Below are 18172 nucleotides of genomic sequence, written 5' to 3'. Positions count from 1 at the left end.
ACCTAGCAACAACTAAAACATCGGTGTGTTATCAACTTTGTTCCCATCCTAAATCCAAACCACAGCATTGTACCAGCTACTAGGAAGGAAATTAACTCTATCCCTGCTGAAACCAGGACAGTTATAGAAACAAAAAACCCCCTGCACAATAGAATGTGCTAAAATGGCAATATTCAATATTGCCAGGAATTTATAAGATATGCTTAATACTTCATTAAAACATGGGGCTCTATAGGAGTCTTTCTGGAACCTGGTGAGAAATACTGAATTAATCTTATTTTGTTTCCACTACCATATCCATGAAAATGCCAGGTTCATAATAACTATAGGGCATGAAATGAAACTTGAACCAGGCAAAACCTTTATTTGATGCAACCTTTAAGGTTAAGCCACAGAGTCAATGCCAGCTCTCTCAGCAGCCATGGATACAGCCCTTTGGGTCCTGTCGTTTTGTATGGCTCAAGTAACACATGACTTCATCCTCATCCACTGCTGATCATTCTTGTAAGACCCTTTAATTAAGCATAAAGGTCTGCAAGACCTTGTTGATGACTGAGGCAAAGAAGATATTGAATACCTCAGCCTTATCTGTGCCTACTGTCACTAAATCACCCGCCCTATTCAGCATTGGGCATGTTCTTTGTTCAGCTTTAATCAGATGTTCCTCTTTTGTTCATATACAAAAGTAGTTTCAGGGGCCACTTCTGTGTTCTGTTAGCCACATCATAGCATATAAAAGAACTTCTATATTAATTGAGTATAAAGACATTGTCATGTAAAAATAGTTACATTCATTTTTGCTGTTTTTTTTGACCTCTGGTCTTCCAATGATCTGTTTTTCTTCCCAGTTGATGTTTCTTGGCTATAGACAGTAGCATAATTTATTTGGTTTGTTTTTTTGTTTTGTTTTGGTCTGTTTTTTATTGTTATCATCTTCTTTTTCTTGTTGTTGTTATTGTTATTTCAGTGACACAATTAGAGTGCTACTAGAGAGAAAGACATCAAAAAAAGTCAACAGACCATACCCCAAAGGTCTCAACATTTTAATAGGAAATCAGTCTGAAACAAATAAACATGTGAAATGGGATTTTTTTAGACTGTCTACAAAACAATATTTAATGTTGTGGTGAAAGTGTTATTTTTTGATCCAAGTTAACATTTGTGCATTTTACAGAGTGATCATTTTCGGAAGCTAAATTTACTGGCAGGCTGAGATGACTGGGGAGTTCTAGGTAGCATAGAAATATGAAGAGGACAGTAGCAGACATGGCAGCTATGAGATAACACACATAAGCGAGCACAAAGGAATCAAGAAAAGAATCATAAGAAATGGCAGCAGATATACGAGCAAGAATTAAGCTGTACTTTTTAGAGTGTGTGATATTACTTGTGCAATTCAGTTATTGTTACATATTTTAGGTTGAAGTTTACTTTCATTTATATCATCCATCTGGACTGTTGATAAATGAGAACTGACAAAAATCATACAGAAGTTTGTTTAAAATAGTTGTTTGCCCCAAAGAATTCATTCATTGCTGATTCGGGTAAATACCATCACTCCAGGAGCTTATCCAGTCTTTTTAAGTAGTAATTCAGAGGAATGTACCAGTAGGTCATTGAGTTAATCCTCCAGTGAAAGGTATTACCAAAATGGGTGCATGTACACCTACTTTTCCTACATGGGTACTGTATTTTTATTGTGTACAAATTTAATGAGAAAACATGGCTGTGGTCAATGCAATAATAGATTTTTGGCCTCTTGGAAATATTTGCATGACTATATACGTAACATTTTTAAAAGATAATTTTATTCTGTTTTACATACTTTAGAAACAGCAACCAAGTTATATTGTCTCACGATTACAAAAACAGTTTTATTGGTATAATATGGGACAAGTTTTTTTGTAAAGCTTTGTATTTTTCACTCACTTTCAAATATCTGCCTGTGATTAAATTTATGATATAGTGGCTCTATATGCTGATGAAATTACTGTATTTTTTCTGAGCTACAGATATACAGAATTTTATAGCATTATCTGCTAAAACAATATCACTGGGATTAACAACATTAGCAGTAATTTTTAAAACTGAAAACTTCTGTACATTATTTATAAAAGGAATAACTGTAGAGGTAAGATGTAGCTCAAAGCACTTATCATGGAGAACAAAAAGAACAGCCTTTTTGCATTGTACAGCAATTGTACTTGGTTATCTTGATGTTATTACTCTCTGCAGGTCTGTTAGACATTGTGTTTAGTTAACATATGAAAAAAATATTAGTCAAGTTCCTAGTGGCCTCTCCTAAAATGTCAGATCTCAGATTTTGTAATGTTTTGTACTTCCTAAAGCAGAAAGGTTGATTGCACCCATGTGAATTTTCCTGTAGAAATATGGAAATTAACTTAGACTGAATGACCCATTACAGGAGCTTCTGTGTTAGATTACAAGCATTTCCATGTGTAAACAGAGAGCTAACAATAACTCTTGCAGTAAGACAACCAAAGATTTTATTCCCTTTCTCCTCTCTTGTCTCTCTTACTTGCAATCCCATTATTTTTCTTATTTAAACCTTAGCAGCTAGATGATTATTGATTTTGTCAAGTGTTAAATCAGCTTATTTAAAGGATGTCAGACGTGCCTTGTGCTAAGTAGGTTTCAGGCTTCTGACAAATTTCCATTGTATGCATCCAAAAATAAATGCCTGACAGGCATACATGGAAGTTTACTTGGCAATTGTTATGGCTGAGGCTGAAAAGAATGAAGGATTGCCTTGCATATAGGATGTAAGTTCAAATGGCAAAGGGACAAATGTGTTTGACCTACATGTATTTTTGCAAACATTCTGCAAAGAATGCTTAGCTCATTTGTTTTGCCAAAGAATTTCCTTTATTATATATATTTTTCCCTATCCTATAAATGTATGCTTCTACTGTGATCAGTTGTTTGAGAACAGAAATACATGGGCTACGTATGAAAGTGCTACAGTTAAATTATGGCTGACTAATAAACTCCACCACAATTGCTCATACTATAGGTGTCAATCTATTGCATTAAATATAAACAATGCAGTCTGGATTTTACAGTGTACCCAAAGAGCATACAATTGTACATAACGTTACAGATGTTGGAGTTTAGTATTTACACAGAATCTACTTTTTGTATTGGGTTAAGGGCAGGGTGAGACTGCATTTTTGTAATGCAGTGCTTGAAACAACTGATGATGTACTAATGTTTCCTCAGAGACTGGCATTTTTCACCTTTTTTTAACTGACCCAAATGCTGCAATAGATTCAGAGATTTTTAGTGACTCTATGAAACAGAAATTACAGAAGTTTAGAATGTTCTTAGGAGTGTATTAAAAAACCCTCAGTTGTTGGGGAATTACAGAGGAGGAGAAAAGAGGAAAAAGGAAGAGGGAAAGTTTTTTTAGAAAGAAAATAAGTGGCTGCAGGATGAAGTTCCATTCAGCATGTGATCATAAAGAAGTAATTTTTCTCAGTGCATCATCACCAATAACAGGAATGGCAAATGAAGATTAGATCCCAAGAACATTTTTAATTGGCAGGCGAAGCAAATTTGGGATGTTGTGTATGTGTGATAGGGGAAGGTGAAGGAGAAGGAGAAAAGGGGAGGGAAGGGGAGGGAAGGGAAGGGAAGGGAAGGGAAGGGAAGGGAAGGGAAGGGAAGGGAAGGGAAGGGAAGGGAAGGGAAGGGATGTGAGCGGAGGAGAGGAAAATGTTTGAAATGATGTTTGTAGATCATAACGATCCTGCAAAAGAAGTTGAAGAGGTACAAGAAAATAAATAAAGAGTAGAGTGTAGTGGAACTACACCAAAAGTTATAGGGCTAATGAGGAGGGCCATCCAAAGAACATGATGCAGTTAAAATTAGAAAGTTAAAAGGAAATATGCCTAGGAAAAAGGGAATAGGTTACAAAGTGTTTTAGGTTTTCCCTATTTAAGAATTGCAAGCTAAGGATAGGGAAAAATAACCAGAGGTGAGCTAGTGACTTCAGCAAGTGAGAAAAAAATAAACCAGATTAGAACCACCATTCTACCTTTTCCTCAGAAGGATGACCAGGAATATATGGGAAATAAAAAGATCTCATTCCAACTGGCAGCTGGGACATTAGCCATACCAGGACATATGCCATATCAGGACTGCAAATTTAATCATATAATGTACACCTGTCTTGTTTCACAAGAATAACCAAGATGTCTCTTTCTGATTCTGCTGCTTGTATAGGAAAAGTGAGAGTAAAGAGTGTTAGAATATTTGTGGATCATACAGGGAATGACTTTGGGTAGATTTTTATATATTTCTGTGATAGGAATTGACAGCTTTTCTCTTCAAATAACTGTTCTCTAGCTTCCTGAGTGGAGTAAAGGCTTAAGTCTGTAACCACTTGTGCAAATGACACTTTAAATTGGACTTCTTTCTATGAGAGTGTGATTAGAACTGTTTGTGAACCATTTCAAATTTATAAGAAAAATCTCCGAGTCATTGGCATAGGACACCAATCTGGTAACTTCCAATTCTTGTCTGTAAAGGAGCTCCTTGAAGCCCCAGGTAGTCAATCCTGATTTATTCTAATTTTCATCCACAATCATTTCAGATATCTGATGTTTTCAAAACGAGAAATTTATCAAGACTACATGAAACCACTCCTCAAAACTAAGCACATTTCTGCCAAGCATGTTCACTGTTTTTGTTGTTGTTTTCATTTTTTTAAGGATGAGTTTCTTAGCTGTAATGAATTGGAATAATTATTTGTATGTCAATTTGATTACTCTGATTTACAGCAGATAAATATGCATTTATTAAACTTTTCTTGTAATCATGAACATTAAAAAAGATTTATTTTTTTTTTTTAATACTAGTACACACTAATGCAAAAGAATTGACAAACAAAATATAATGATTTTCCAGATTTTACATTTCCCAAATCATGGTTCAATCTGTTGATTAACCTCTGGCTTTGCAGGGAGAGAAAATTCTGTGTTTCTTCACACCTTTTCACATCTGTGTATAAACCTGGCCCCATATTTCATCTACCTATGCATCTATTTTTATATGACAGAGATGCCAACATTTTTAGCAGTTTTTTTTAAAGACTTTCTTTCCCACAATTCATGATTATGTACTTTCTTTCTTCGACAATAATGAAGACAATCCGTTTGTCATCACCTTATTGCTTATGTAGCTGTAGGATTAGTGAAATTTTAACCATGTTTGTACATGACTGAGAAATTGAAATTAATAAAGAGAAATCAAGTCAGATGATCAGTCTGAGCTTCATAGATGGTAAGTGCAGAGAGTATTTGGGAATCAACAAAATTAATTCTGATAAGCTGTCCAATGCCATTGAATGGAAAAAAAAAAAAAAAAACCCCAAAAAACCCAAAAAACAAAAGACCAAACAGTTCTGTCCTAAATTATATGAAAAAAATATATATTAAACTACTGCATTTTACCATAGTTGATTGTGCCTGTTTCCAAAGAGTGGGTGGGCAGACATTACAAATAAACATTTGTTAATGCTTGTGAATAATACTGCATCAGTACTGCATAAAAGGACATATCGGGATCACTAGTTCTCTTATTAATCTGGAGTTACTGTACATGTCTTAGGTATAGGACCATACTGCTTAAGCTAAGTATGCTGCTAAAGACTGTTACAAGAGAAAAATCAGCACTCTGCATACTTGTATAACTTGTCTAGATTCTGCCACTGTTGGATGGAATTGTATTGTTTGATCTAATTAATGTCAGCCCTTTTATGTGATTTTTCCCTTTTTCTCATTTCCTTTTTTTCCCGAGTTTCTTGTACACCTTCAGACTAATATCTAAGTCATCCTTAACTTCTGATTCTAGGATTTTTTTTTTCTTTTATAGATAGTTGTGAAAAGCAGTGGTACACATTGGATTCTTCTTGTTACTATTTAGCCTGCATCTGCATATCATTCTCTAATGCTATGCCAGAGCTTATATTCAGTGCACAGAATTGACTATAACAAAGATGTAGGAAGTGTACTTCTATAATGAGGGAGGGGGAAAATGATTACTTTGAATTTATGATTTACATGACTAAAGAAAAATTTTAAGTGTATACTGGCTGAAAAAATTAATGATGATTGCTGCAGTATTCCAAGCCAGGAAATTCAGAAAAGGTAAAGAAAAGCAAGTGCATATGCATTATAGTGACAGAAAATATTATAAATTCTGACATTCTCCATAACCATTTCCTTTCTAAAAGTGTCAGAAAAAAAGGAAAGTAGGAGGTCTTGTCAGAATATATGAAAAGGAAGTTCTAAGCTGTGTATTTTGAAGTCTGTGTTTAGTTACTTAAAATTACTTATTTGTGTTGGTGTAATCATATATAGGAACATTTTTTTAATTTTCCCCTTAAAACTTTCACATTTGTTTAAAGTAGGACCATATCACCTAGTTAAGGCACTTAACCTGTGCACCTACTTAAAGAGCTTAGTAAACTGGTGTTCTTAGCTATGGCAGAATCAACTGTCAACCAAACTTAGCTATCTTAATAAAACTGAAGAGCATCTCCTTGCAATTTGTCTCTCTCCACTTTACTATGTATTGAAATTAACTGCAAAGACAAAACCTTTAACTGAGGAAGTCACTGTATTACATGCAGTTTTGGGGGATTTTTCTAGAGAAATATCTTTATGGGAATTTTCTCCTATTTTTCCCTAGATTTTTCCTATTGATTACCTCTAGAGACTGAGCCAGATAAACCTTTGCATTTAACCAATATGGCTGTTTGCATCTCCTTTAGGAAGTCTATTTCAACAAGCATAATATTTTACTGCATTTAATTAATTTAGTTTACGTATGCACAGTACTACTCCCAGTAACTACAATACCCAGAAACAGCTGGAAGGACATTAATTGCTTATCTAAAAAAGCAAATAAGTGGAAAGTGAAGCACAAAATTACTTTCTGTACACTATATACTATAATTGTCATTGATATGTTGCTTTAAGTACGACAATGCTATTTATTTAGATATCTGAACTTTAGCCTTGATTCTTGTTTAATGTATTTTAGCAAACATTACTTGGAGGTAAATCCATGCCTATATTGCACATATATTAATTAGGCTGTCTCATTTATTATGGCTGACAAAAACCTTCTTCCTCCACCCACCTCATTTTAGATGACCCAAACCCAATGTAAAATAAAACAGAGTAAACCTCTTTCTTGTTTTATTTGCTTTCCAATCTATTTTAGGAAGCCTGAGTTGCCATGGCTTTTGCCTACTTTAGATTTTGGACAGATGCATACACATCTCACTGAAATCAGTGGGGCACAACGTAAATGTTTTTTTCCTAGTCTTCCATTTTTTCCTCATGTACTTTTTCAGACTACGGGTACATTCTTACCTCCAGAACAAACTGAGTGATTTATATATCTGTGCACCTCCATATTTGTCAGAATCTCAGAATCTCAAGACCTATAAATTGGATGTATAAAAATCCTAGAATACTCCATCATAATATGGTGGCCTTAGGCAAATGTATAGCAAATCATAAATCCAATAAAAACTGCTTGTTTTCTTTAAATGTTGCCTTTAAATGTGATCTTTATATTTTAAAGTGAATATATCCATTTTTACTCTAACCAAGATGTTCAGATAACCACTGCATGTTTAGCAATGTACCTGTGAAAATCTCATCGTATGAAAAAAAACCCTCAAACAAGTAGAAAAAAAAATTATATGTTTGCATATTTGCTTATACAATGCATCACTATACACCTTGAACTAAAATGAGATCTGAGACAGAAATAAGGTTAGTTATACCATTCCATCATCTCAGCAGCTGGAAATTTGACCCTCAGGGTATGACGAAGATGCTTAAAAATGGAAATCCAGAGCCATTTTAGATGCCCTAGCTTTCATTCTTGAAATCTTGCTTCTTCTATGGGGCTCCTGTGCCACATATATATATATATATATATATATATATGTGTGTGTGTGTGTGTATGTTTCATATAATGGCTCTAGATACCCATATTTAGGCAACAGAATTGTTTCCTGTCTTCATAGAACCGTAAACTGTGCTTCTAGTGAATTCCAGTCTCTGCAAAATAAACAGCCTTTATTTTTCTTTCTTTTGAACCTTCATCAAAAGGACAAGAACAACAAGAAAGGATAAAAAGAGAAAAATCTTTCAAGTTTATTTGATATCAGGTTTTTTTATGCATGTCTAACTTACATTCTTATAATTAATATTATGTGTTTTCCTATAAATACAGTAAAATATCATAAGCTTAATTGAATCCTGTGATCTATAGTCAGTTTTATTCCCAACGGAATCAGTGGGAACCAATTTCTTATTTACTCTCAGCCTCTTTTAGTTTGATATCTCTTTCTATAATATATACACATTAAGGGATTTTCACAATATTGATAAAATGTCAAAGAACTTTAAGATGAATCAATTTATTTTCATTGAAAATAAGGTTGGTCTTGCATCTGGTATGCATTGTGTGTGCTGATAATATATGTCTTTGTCACTAAATTTCTTGTGGTGTTTTTAGTGTTTTGACAAGATGACTTCATTTGTAAGAAAATGAATATTCAACAAATTTTATAATGTCTTTCTGAAAATTCTGGATGGAAGGAAAAAAAACAACACCTCACAACAGAAACCATATTCAAGCCTGTTTCTGTTTTTCCTAATCTATTAATTTCTCAAGGAAAACATTCTTGAAATGCAACAGAGAAGAAATCAGTGAAATGACTAATAGTAGAGGATATAAGAAAATGCTTTGGACAGGGCTTAAACAAGTTCCAAAAGTTGCAGTTGATTTACTGCCTTGATCACAAAGCAGAATTAGTAGCTGGAAATGTGATGAAAGACATTACTGGACTTTGATCAATTTAACAGTTTTTAGAGAAATTGTGTAAAGTGTCTGCAGTCAATCAGTAGCAAAATGAAAGGGAGCTGCATGAATGTATATGTGAGGCATCATCTGAGCTACTTTCGCATCAGCACAACTTTCATTGTGTGATGAGCAGCCAACAGTGCTTAGAGGGCTGAATAATCCTTATTGAGGACAAGCAGTTCTGAACAGTACAGTTCATGTCCGCCTCAGCTCTCTCTTACAATATAGATAAATCAGTTCTGATGTGATCGCAATTGGAAAGAATCATGTGCATTATTTTTAAAATTATGATTCTCAATTTACGTCAAACTTGTCTTTATCAAAAATGCTCTATAGAAAGTTGAGTTTTGTTTTGGGTTTCTCTCGTCTGCAAGAAACCTTGCAAAATAATCTTTTCAGCAAACTGAGGGAAAATCTGTCTTCGTTCAAGAGCTAGGCTTGCTTCAGTGCTCTGTTTTTCTACTTTACCAAAATCCATGTGCGAATGGCTATTTCATGATACTCTTGAGAGTTCTAATGTCACATTTACACATACACAGTATTAGCTGCAGCAATGAAATTTTTATGACCTTTTGGTGAGGTAGTTCATATCTTAACAGATTTGAAAAAATAGTAATAACGCTCTTCTTTCACTTGTCTTAACTATGTTTTTAACTATTAGCTGTCAGGCACATTCATTGAATTATGGCAGTAGAAAAGTATTCAGAATTTTGATCCCAGACTAGACAGTAATTCAGAAAAGCTGAAAGAGCTCTTCTGCTGTGACTGCAGGTATTTTTAAAAAAGGATACATTCATGCCTATCTTTTCCAGAACCAAGCAGGAAGATGAAATAGAGCTCTGTGGGCCTTGGGGGAAATAAGCAAGCCTGATGTTTTATTATCTTGCTTGGTTTTAATACATATCTATATAAAGTCTTAGTCAAACATTTATTCTGAACTGGTTTTTAAGTTCTCACTTTGTATAGCACTAGCAGATAGTACATGATAAAATTCAAGACCTGCTTTAAAGCAGGTTTGATATTTGAATACTTCATCTAGCCTTCAGGATATGGGTAATGTTTTAAGACAAAAGTAGTTTCAAGAATACAAAAGGAAAGAGAAAAAACAAGGAAAAAACCCATGTGAATATAGAAGAATGCTGATAACTTTTGTATTGGCATATTGCTTTCACTTAGACAATTATTTTTCAAAACACCCAAATAAAAGATGTCTTTTTGTTTGTCTCTCTCATTTTGTTGAGTAAGGCTCTAATTACTTTACACGCTAGTTTCCTTTAATTTAGTTTCACATAGTGGAATGTATGTCAAAGATTAATCATAATCCATATTGTTGAGTTTGGTTACTACTCATATATCTTTCCCTCTGAGGTATGAGAGAACCTTATATTCTGAGACTTCTCCAACAAAAAATTGAGATATTTAATTGTTAAGATAATAATTTAAAAAAATATTATTTTTATGACATTTGTGTTTAAAGTTAATTACATTTCATTTTTTAATGCCATCTCTTATCTGGGCTGCATAAAAAGAAATGTGGTCAGCAGGTTGAGGAAGATGATTCTGCCCCTCTACTTTCCTCTGGTGAGACCCCAACTGGAGTACTGCATCCAACTCTGAGGCCGTCAGTACAAGAAGGACATGGACCTGTTGGAGCGGATCCAGAGGAGGGCCACAAAAATGATCAGAGGGCTGGAACACCTCTCATTTGAGGAAAGGCTGAGACAGTTGGGGTTCAGCCTGGAGAAGAGAATGCTCCAGGAAGACCTTATTGTAGTTTTTCAATACTTAAAGGGGGTTTATATGAAAGACAGAGACATTTACCAAGGCCTGCAGTGACAGGACAAGGGACAATGGTTTTAAACTGAAAGAGGGTAGATTTAGAATGTTGTCGTGGTTTAACCTCAGTTGGCAACTGAACACCACGCAGCCGCTCGCTCACTCTCCCCTCCCCCTCTGGGATGGGGAGAGAATTGGAAGAGTAAAAGTGAGAAAACTCATGGGTTGAGATAAAGACAGTTTAATAATTGAAATAGAATAAAATAATAATAGTAATAATATACAAAGCAAGTGATGCACAATGCAATTGCTCATCACCCACCGACTGATGCCCAGCCAGTCTCCAAGCAGTGGTCACCCCTCCCCCAGCTAACTCCCCCCAGTTTATATACTGGGCATGATATCACATGGTATGGAATGGCCCTTTGGTCAGTTTGGGTCAGCTGTCCTGGCTGTGCCCCCTCCCAGCTTCTTGTGCACCTCCAGCCTTCTCAGTTGGTAGAGCATGGGAAGTTGAAAAGTCTTTGACTAGTGTAGGCACTACTTAGCAACAACTAAAACATCGGTGTGTTATCAACATTGTTCTCACCCTAAATCCAAAACACAGCACTGTACCAGCTACTAGGAAGGAAATTAACTCTATCCCAGCTGAAACCAGGACAATGACATATAATGAAGACATTTTTTACAATGAGGGTGGTTAGATACTGGCACAGGTTTCCCAAGAAGTTGTGGATGCCCCATCTTTGGAAGTGTTCAAGGTCAGGTTGGATGGGTCTTTGAACAACCTGATCTAGTTAAAGATGTCCCTGCTCATGGCAAGGAGGTTGAACTAGATGATCTCTAAAGGTCCCTTCTGACTCAAATCATTCTATGATTCTATGGTCTTTTTTGTTGATATAATATTATGACCATTTTATAGAAAATTAATAAGGTGAAATCCATCTGCCTTAAATATGGACATCTGTAGGTGAAGTTGTCATGTCAGGTCACTTTATAATCAAAGAAGGAAATAGATGCCTTTCTGGCTATGATTCATAGATTCTATTTTGATATCTGAAGTCAGTCAAATTCCACTTACAATTTTTTTTTAAAGTATCTAAATAAAAAAGGAAAAAAATATGAGAACCATTACTAACAAATACCCAATAAAACCTTACCAACAAAATCAAACTGGTATAAAAGAAGACCAAAAATATGGTTACAAGTAATCATGATGCCATGGTTAAGTGAAAAAATACAGTTCAAGAAACAGAGGGTTTTTTAACTCTGTCATGGAGTATCACAGAATCCCAGAATCACAAAATGGTTGAGAATGGAGGGGAGCTCTGGAGATCATCTTGTCCAATCCCCTGCTCAAGCAGGGTCACCTAGGGCCGGTTGTGCAGAAACATGTTCAGACAGCTTTAGAGTACTTCCAAGGGTGGCATTTCCACAACCTCTCTGGGCAACCTGTAGCAGTCCTCAGTTACCCTCACAATACAGACTTTTTTCCTTATGTTCAAATGGAACCAGTGAGAGGTTACAGATTATTACCTTGTAATAATGTTCACTTTAAATATAAGCTGAATAGTGATTGCTTATTAAAAACATTAATGACTTTTAAATTGTTTCAATGTGTCCTGGTTTCAGCTGGGATAGAGTCAATTTCCTTCCTAGTAGCTGGTACAGTGCTGTGTTTTGGATTTAGCATGAGAATAATGTTGATAACACACTGATGTTTTAGCTGTTGCTAAGTAGTGCTTACACTAGTCAAGGACTTTTCAGCTTCCCATGCTCTACCCACTGAGAAGGCTGGAGGTGCACAAGAAGCTGGAAGGGGGCACAGCCAGGACAGCTGACCCAAACTGCCCAAAGGGATATTCCATACCATATGACATCATGCTCAGTATATGAACTGGGGGGAGTTGGCCAGGGGAGGTGTGACCACTGCTCAGGAAGTGGCTAGGCATCAGTCAGTGGATGGTGAGCAATTGCATTGTGCATCACTTGTTTTGTATATTCTTTCATCATCATCATTATTATTATTATTTTCCCTTCCTTTTCTGTCCTATTAAACTGTCTTTATCTCAACCCACAAAGTTTGTTGGTTTGTTTTTTTTTTTTCTTTCTGATTCTCTTCCCCATCCCACTGGGACGGGAGCGAGTGAGAGAACAGCTGTGTGGTGTTTAGCTGCCTGCTGGGTCAAACCACAACACAGTGTTACAGCAAATATGCTGTCAATAATTTGTGAAAGTTTAAATACCATGTATACTTAAAAGTTATAAAGGTATAAATATAATATATAAGCTATAAATATATATACATATATATAAATATATATATAAGGTATAAATAAGGTATAATAAATAAGGTATATATTAGGTATAATAAGTATAATAATAAATAAGGTATATATAAGGTATAAATATATATAAGGCATAAATATATATACTTCAAAGGATTAAAATTTAAATATAAAATAAAAATCATAAAGACTTACTTTTTAAAGGTTACGTGCACTGAAAATTCATTGGCATGTTGAACATTTTGAAAAACTCATACATTCACTGAAAATAATTTTAATATTTTGAATTCTATTACATAACAGTCTTTATTTTTCAATAATCATATATACTTTTTTTTGTTTGTTTATCCTGAGTTAAAATACTTAAACATGTATTTGAAGCATGATGTATGGCTGAAGTTAAATGCATACTTCTGGGATTTGCTGGACTTTCACCTTAATCTATAAAAAGATTTGTGAAAAAGAATAGTTAAAAACTAGCTAGTTAATAGTTAATTTTGTTGTGTATTACTGTTGAGTAATCTCTTTTTTGTACTATTCTCACTATTACCTTTGCTTAATAAATACCATGTGTTCATGTTATTAAAATTCAAAGCCCTCTTTTGCAGAATTTTTCCAAAGCACAACAGCAGACAAATCTTTCTAGATAAAGATATATACAGATCTGTAATAAGTTGAAAAAGTATCCTAATGTCAAATGAGAAATAATCTAAACCTACTAAACTTTTCAAATAGCCATGTACTACATAAAATATAAAAAGAAAACAAAAATAGGGGGAGAAAAGTTTTGAAAGACTTCAGAACTATTTTTATGATTTGGTAACATTTTAGCATCAAACCCACTGAAAATTAGCTTTGAAGAGATGAGTTTACTTGGAAGAAATTAGGAAACGTTGGGTCTAAGAAGTGCTTTCACATGGCATTTTCTTGGCTTGGTACTAAAAACATTGGTGACTTCTTTTTACTTTCATATGTTCTTATACGCTAATTGTATTCTTTGAGTCCCAAATAAAGCAAACAAAACATGATTTGATTAGTCTAGATTAATGATGAAGTAAAGGAAAAATACAGTATCATATTTGCATTACATTACTGTCAACTGGAAACCTCAACATATAATTCCATACTTTGTGTTTTCTTGTTGGGGGTGGAAGAGGGAGGAGTAAAAAAAACCTGTGTTTCTATTTTTCTTTAACTTTAACTTTCTGCCTCAATTCCACTTCTACACCAGCTTAATCATTTCTGTAGAAGGTAAATTTTGAGGGACAAGCAACAAAACAGTATTATGTAGGCAGGATGAAATATTATGCTGCATCAGTGCTGTCTCAAAAATAGGGAAGAAAATAAGGAAATGTTATTTACTTAGGCCCAAACTGTTTTAATGTCTCATCTGGGGACTGCAATTACTTATTTACTTCAATTCAGAAGTCATAATGGAAGTCTGTAATGGTTTTCACTTGATAGAGGGCTGCTGCCAACCTACTTGATGGTTGACTACCAGTCAAGTGTCAAGAAACCAGTGACTTCCTTTCATGAATGGCTAAGGTGCAAAAAACCCTAGGGCTATCTCCAGACATTATCGAAGAGAGTCATCTGACCAAATGAAGAAGCCTGTAATTTGGACTTCTACCTCTGAGTTAGTCATCCTAGATTTCCTTTGCAGACAGTGAAGAAAAGCAGGCTTTTGTATGGAACAAAACTATCCAAGAAAACATGCACATATATAGAAGGTAATTCCAAAGTGTATTGGTCCTGTGATCAGAGCACAAACATTTTCTTTTTTTGGTTTACAGGGAAAAGAAAAAAACAAAAACAACAAGAAGACAACACCCTGGGATAAGGGAAGAAAATCTGCTTCTTTTGGCAGTAACTCAACTACAGGTTTATTTAAAATGTCCATGAAGATATGAAGTTACAGCAAATAATTTTCAAATTGTCTGTTTTCCATCATAATCTTTTACATTTACAGTGATTCATTTCTTTCTTTGCTACACCACTTGCTGAAGATATAATTCAGCGAATATTACTGGGTTATATGCATAGTTGATAAAATTCATGGAAGGCATGGATATGATTATTTTATAGCAGCCTGCATAACAAAACTAATGGAAGATTTAATAGGTTAATTCCCTCTGCCTCTACTGCTTTACTACCTGTATTTTCTACAATATCTATCAAGAATCCTTAATCATATTAGCTAGATAAAACAGATTTAGCTAACATTTTATTTAGAAACAGGAACGGTAAAATAATATGTGCAAAAACATTAGAGATTATTTTAAAATATTCATACTTAGAGATCACAACGCTTCTTTGAAAAGTGTTGTTTTGTTCACTTTGAAATATAGTAATTAATGTGATGGAAAGGTGATATGTCACAGTGAACCAAAACCATGTGTGACATCTTGCACATCAAGCTATTTTTCTTGACTAAAAGTTTGCTTAAAATAGAAAGCATATACACCAGACTTGAAAAAAAGTAATCTTTTTTACCCCTTTATCATCATACACCCACTTTTCCTTCCTTCTGTAAGCATTTTTAACCCTCAGACTTTGTACATTTAATGATTTTGGCAGGGGGGAGGTTAAATATATTAGTGTTCTGACCTGGAAGATGAAGAATCACTTGGAGGTGTTATTGGAAACAGCAATTTCTTTCTTGAAAATTCTAGGGTTTAAAATGAAGGCTGAAAATGTTTTTTTAAATCTTATACACAAAACCTCAAAATCAATCTCTCATATTACAATGAATGTTTCTGAAAGTGTGTCTTCTGTTTAGGAGGGCTTTTCTTTCCTTTATTCATGAATCTGGCCGTCTATTACATCACTAGTCACCCAATTTCCTTCTGTGGTTAATAAAGGTAAATACTTCCGAGATTAATCCGTAGTAGGATAGGGATGCTACAGAGGGGAAAGACTTGCCACCCAAAAGCACCCCTTTTGTTCTTTACTCTGCAGGTGTCTATATAACTAACAGCACAGTTCAAGCTTTGGTGGTAGGAGAAGAGTTCCATGTTTTCTTGCTCCCCTCAAAAAGAAGGATTAATTGTACAATATATTACTTATATAGTCAAAGTCCGTCTTTTGGAAGAAATTGAGATAATTGTTTGTAAAGAGGAGTAGAATGTGGTTTACTTGAATAAAAACCATATATGTAAACTGGATAGTAATCCAAAAGTGGGTTTACGTGGCTTTTTTTTTTTTAAGCAACATACCATATTAGTAGCACTCTGTGCGACATGTCTGATGCCTAAAAGAAACCAAATCTTTATCTTAACTGACCTATAAAAATAATTGATCTGGGAAACAAGTGCTGTCTGTTTTTACTGAGAATATATGCAGAGTTTTCACAGTCAGACCTTAGTTCCTTTTGGACTAAACAGTTTCCCTTTTATGAATTCCCTTTTCTTTCTGAAATGCATTTGTTACAGAAATAAAAAATGGTGTCATCTCTGAGTAGTTTCTATTATTGCTTGATAATACACGAATAAAAATATCCATGAAACAGTAGTTTTGTTACCCTTCTTTAAGGGAAGAACATATTAATACAGTATTTTATTATAAGAATTCATTTTCCTAATGATAAGCATATAGAAATCTTACTCAGATTAGGATAACATCATTACAGATGAGAGGGACAGCTGTGATGTAAAAATATCCTTTTTATATAACAAGTGTTTAAAATAACAGAAATCTGCACATCAAAGACAGGAAAACAAAATAGGGAGTAAAATTAACATCAAATGATGTCTGTATACTAAAAATACATTTTATATAAATATTTTTGTATTGTTATTTCTATGCCTTAAAAAAGCATAAAAATTATCAGGATTTGTATAAACTAATGTTAAAACATCTGAAACTTATTTTATTCTTTACTAAAAGTTTCTAAATCATAATTTAAGAAACAAGGAGGAAGAATTGACTAAAGCACAGATCATGTAAGTTCTGGTTAGCCATAGACTGTCTTAAAAAACAGAAATGTATATTATTTATAGATTAACTATTTTTTCCCCATTCTTATTAAAATGATCTCTAAATGTGATTTTTTTTGTAATACTATTTATTTTACACAAAAAAATATTTTTTTGTGTAATACTATATGTGTTAAGATGAGGTATTTATAGGATGGTGTGCTTGTGTGTATTGTGACATTTATGTATGATATACAGATGCATTTATGGACATAATTTATTTTTTGTTCAGGGATCATTGCATGAGTAGGAAAACAACCAGACTGCAAACCAAAACCCTCAGAATGAAGAAAGGCAGAATTACACATCCTTTAAGAGAGATATCATGAAATTCAAAGTATATTTTATTTCCAGCACTCTTGGTTAGATGATCAGATGATTCTTGATTGCAATCAAATGCACCCAGCTAGGACTTGGAGTGTACATGATTTTTAACTCTGATTGGTACATCTCAGCTTAATAGCTTGCAGATTGAACATTCACAGAACACAATGTAAGTGAAGTTGGAATATCAACCTTTCGACTCACACTTAATGCTAATGGCAAAATTTTGGCTTAATGGAAACACATTTAAATTGCAGGAAAATTAATGAGATAATATCAATGTTCAGAACCAAATAGCCTGATTAATGGTTTCTTTAGTTTGTATATCATACCTCCACAATACTCCAAGTAAATATTTGAAAACATAAATCATGTCTGAGTTATGTGCCAGTTCCACATAAACTGGCACTGAATGTATTACAGTATGCTGCATTTTTTATGCCCGTATTATCCAACACATTACAGCATTACAGAATTCTGTATTAAGCATTTGTTGAAATATTTTTTTCATCATTCCTATTTACAGTATATTAAATGAAAGTAAAAATTGAGTAGAAATTTAGGCATTTTCCTGTCACATTTCTGTCTTACAGAAAAGTTATTTCAGAGTTATCACTGTCAAACCAAATATTATTACTTAAACAGTTTGTAAGGGGGGGGGGGGGAAGAAGACGTTAGGTCATTCATTTGAATACAGTCCATGTCTGTTGCTTGTAAAAGTTATTGTTTTCTGATATCTTTTCCAATTCTCTATGAAATGAACTCAAAGTCCTTGAACAAGTCCTAATGGGCATTACAGTAAAACCACTATCTCACATTGTCAAAATTAGGTTCTTTATTGACCTGAAAGATTTGGGCAGCTACTAAACTTGTTTGTGGGTTGAAGCTGCGGAAAGTAGT

This window comes from Pygoscelis adeliae, unplaced genomic scaffold (genome assembly GCF_000699105.1).
Source record: "Pygoscelis adeliae isolate BGI_AS28 unplaced genomic scaffold, ASM69910v1 Scaffold37, whole genome shotgun sequence".
NCBI classification, from domain to species: domain Eukaryota; kingdom Metazoa; phylum Chordata; class Aves; order Sphenisciformes; family Spheniscidae; genus Pygoscelis; species Pygoscelis adeliae.
Note: the sequence above shows the minus strand (reverse complement) of the source record.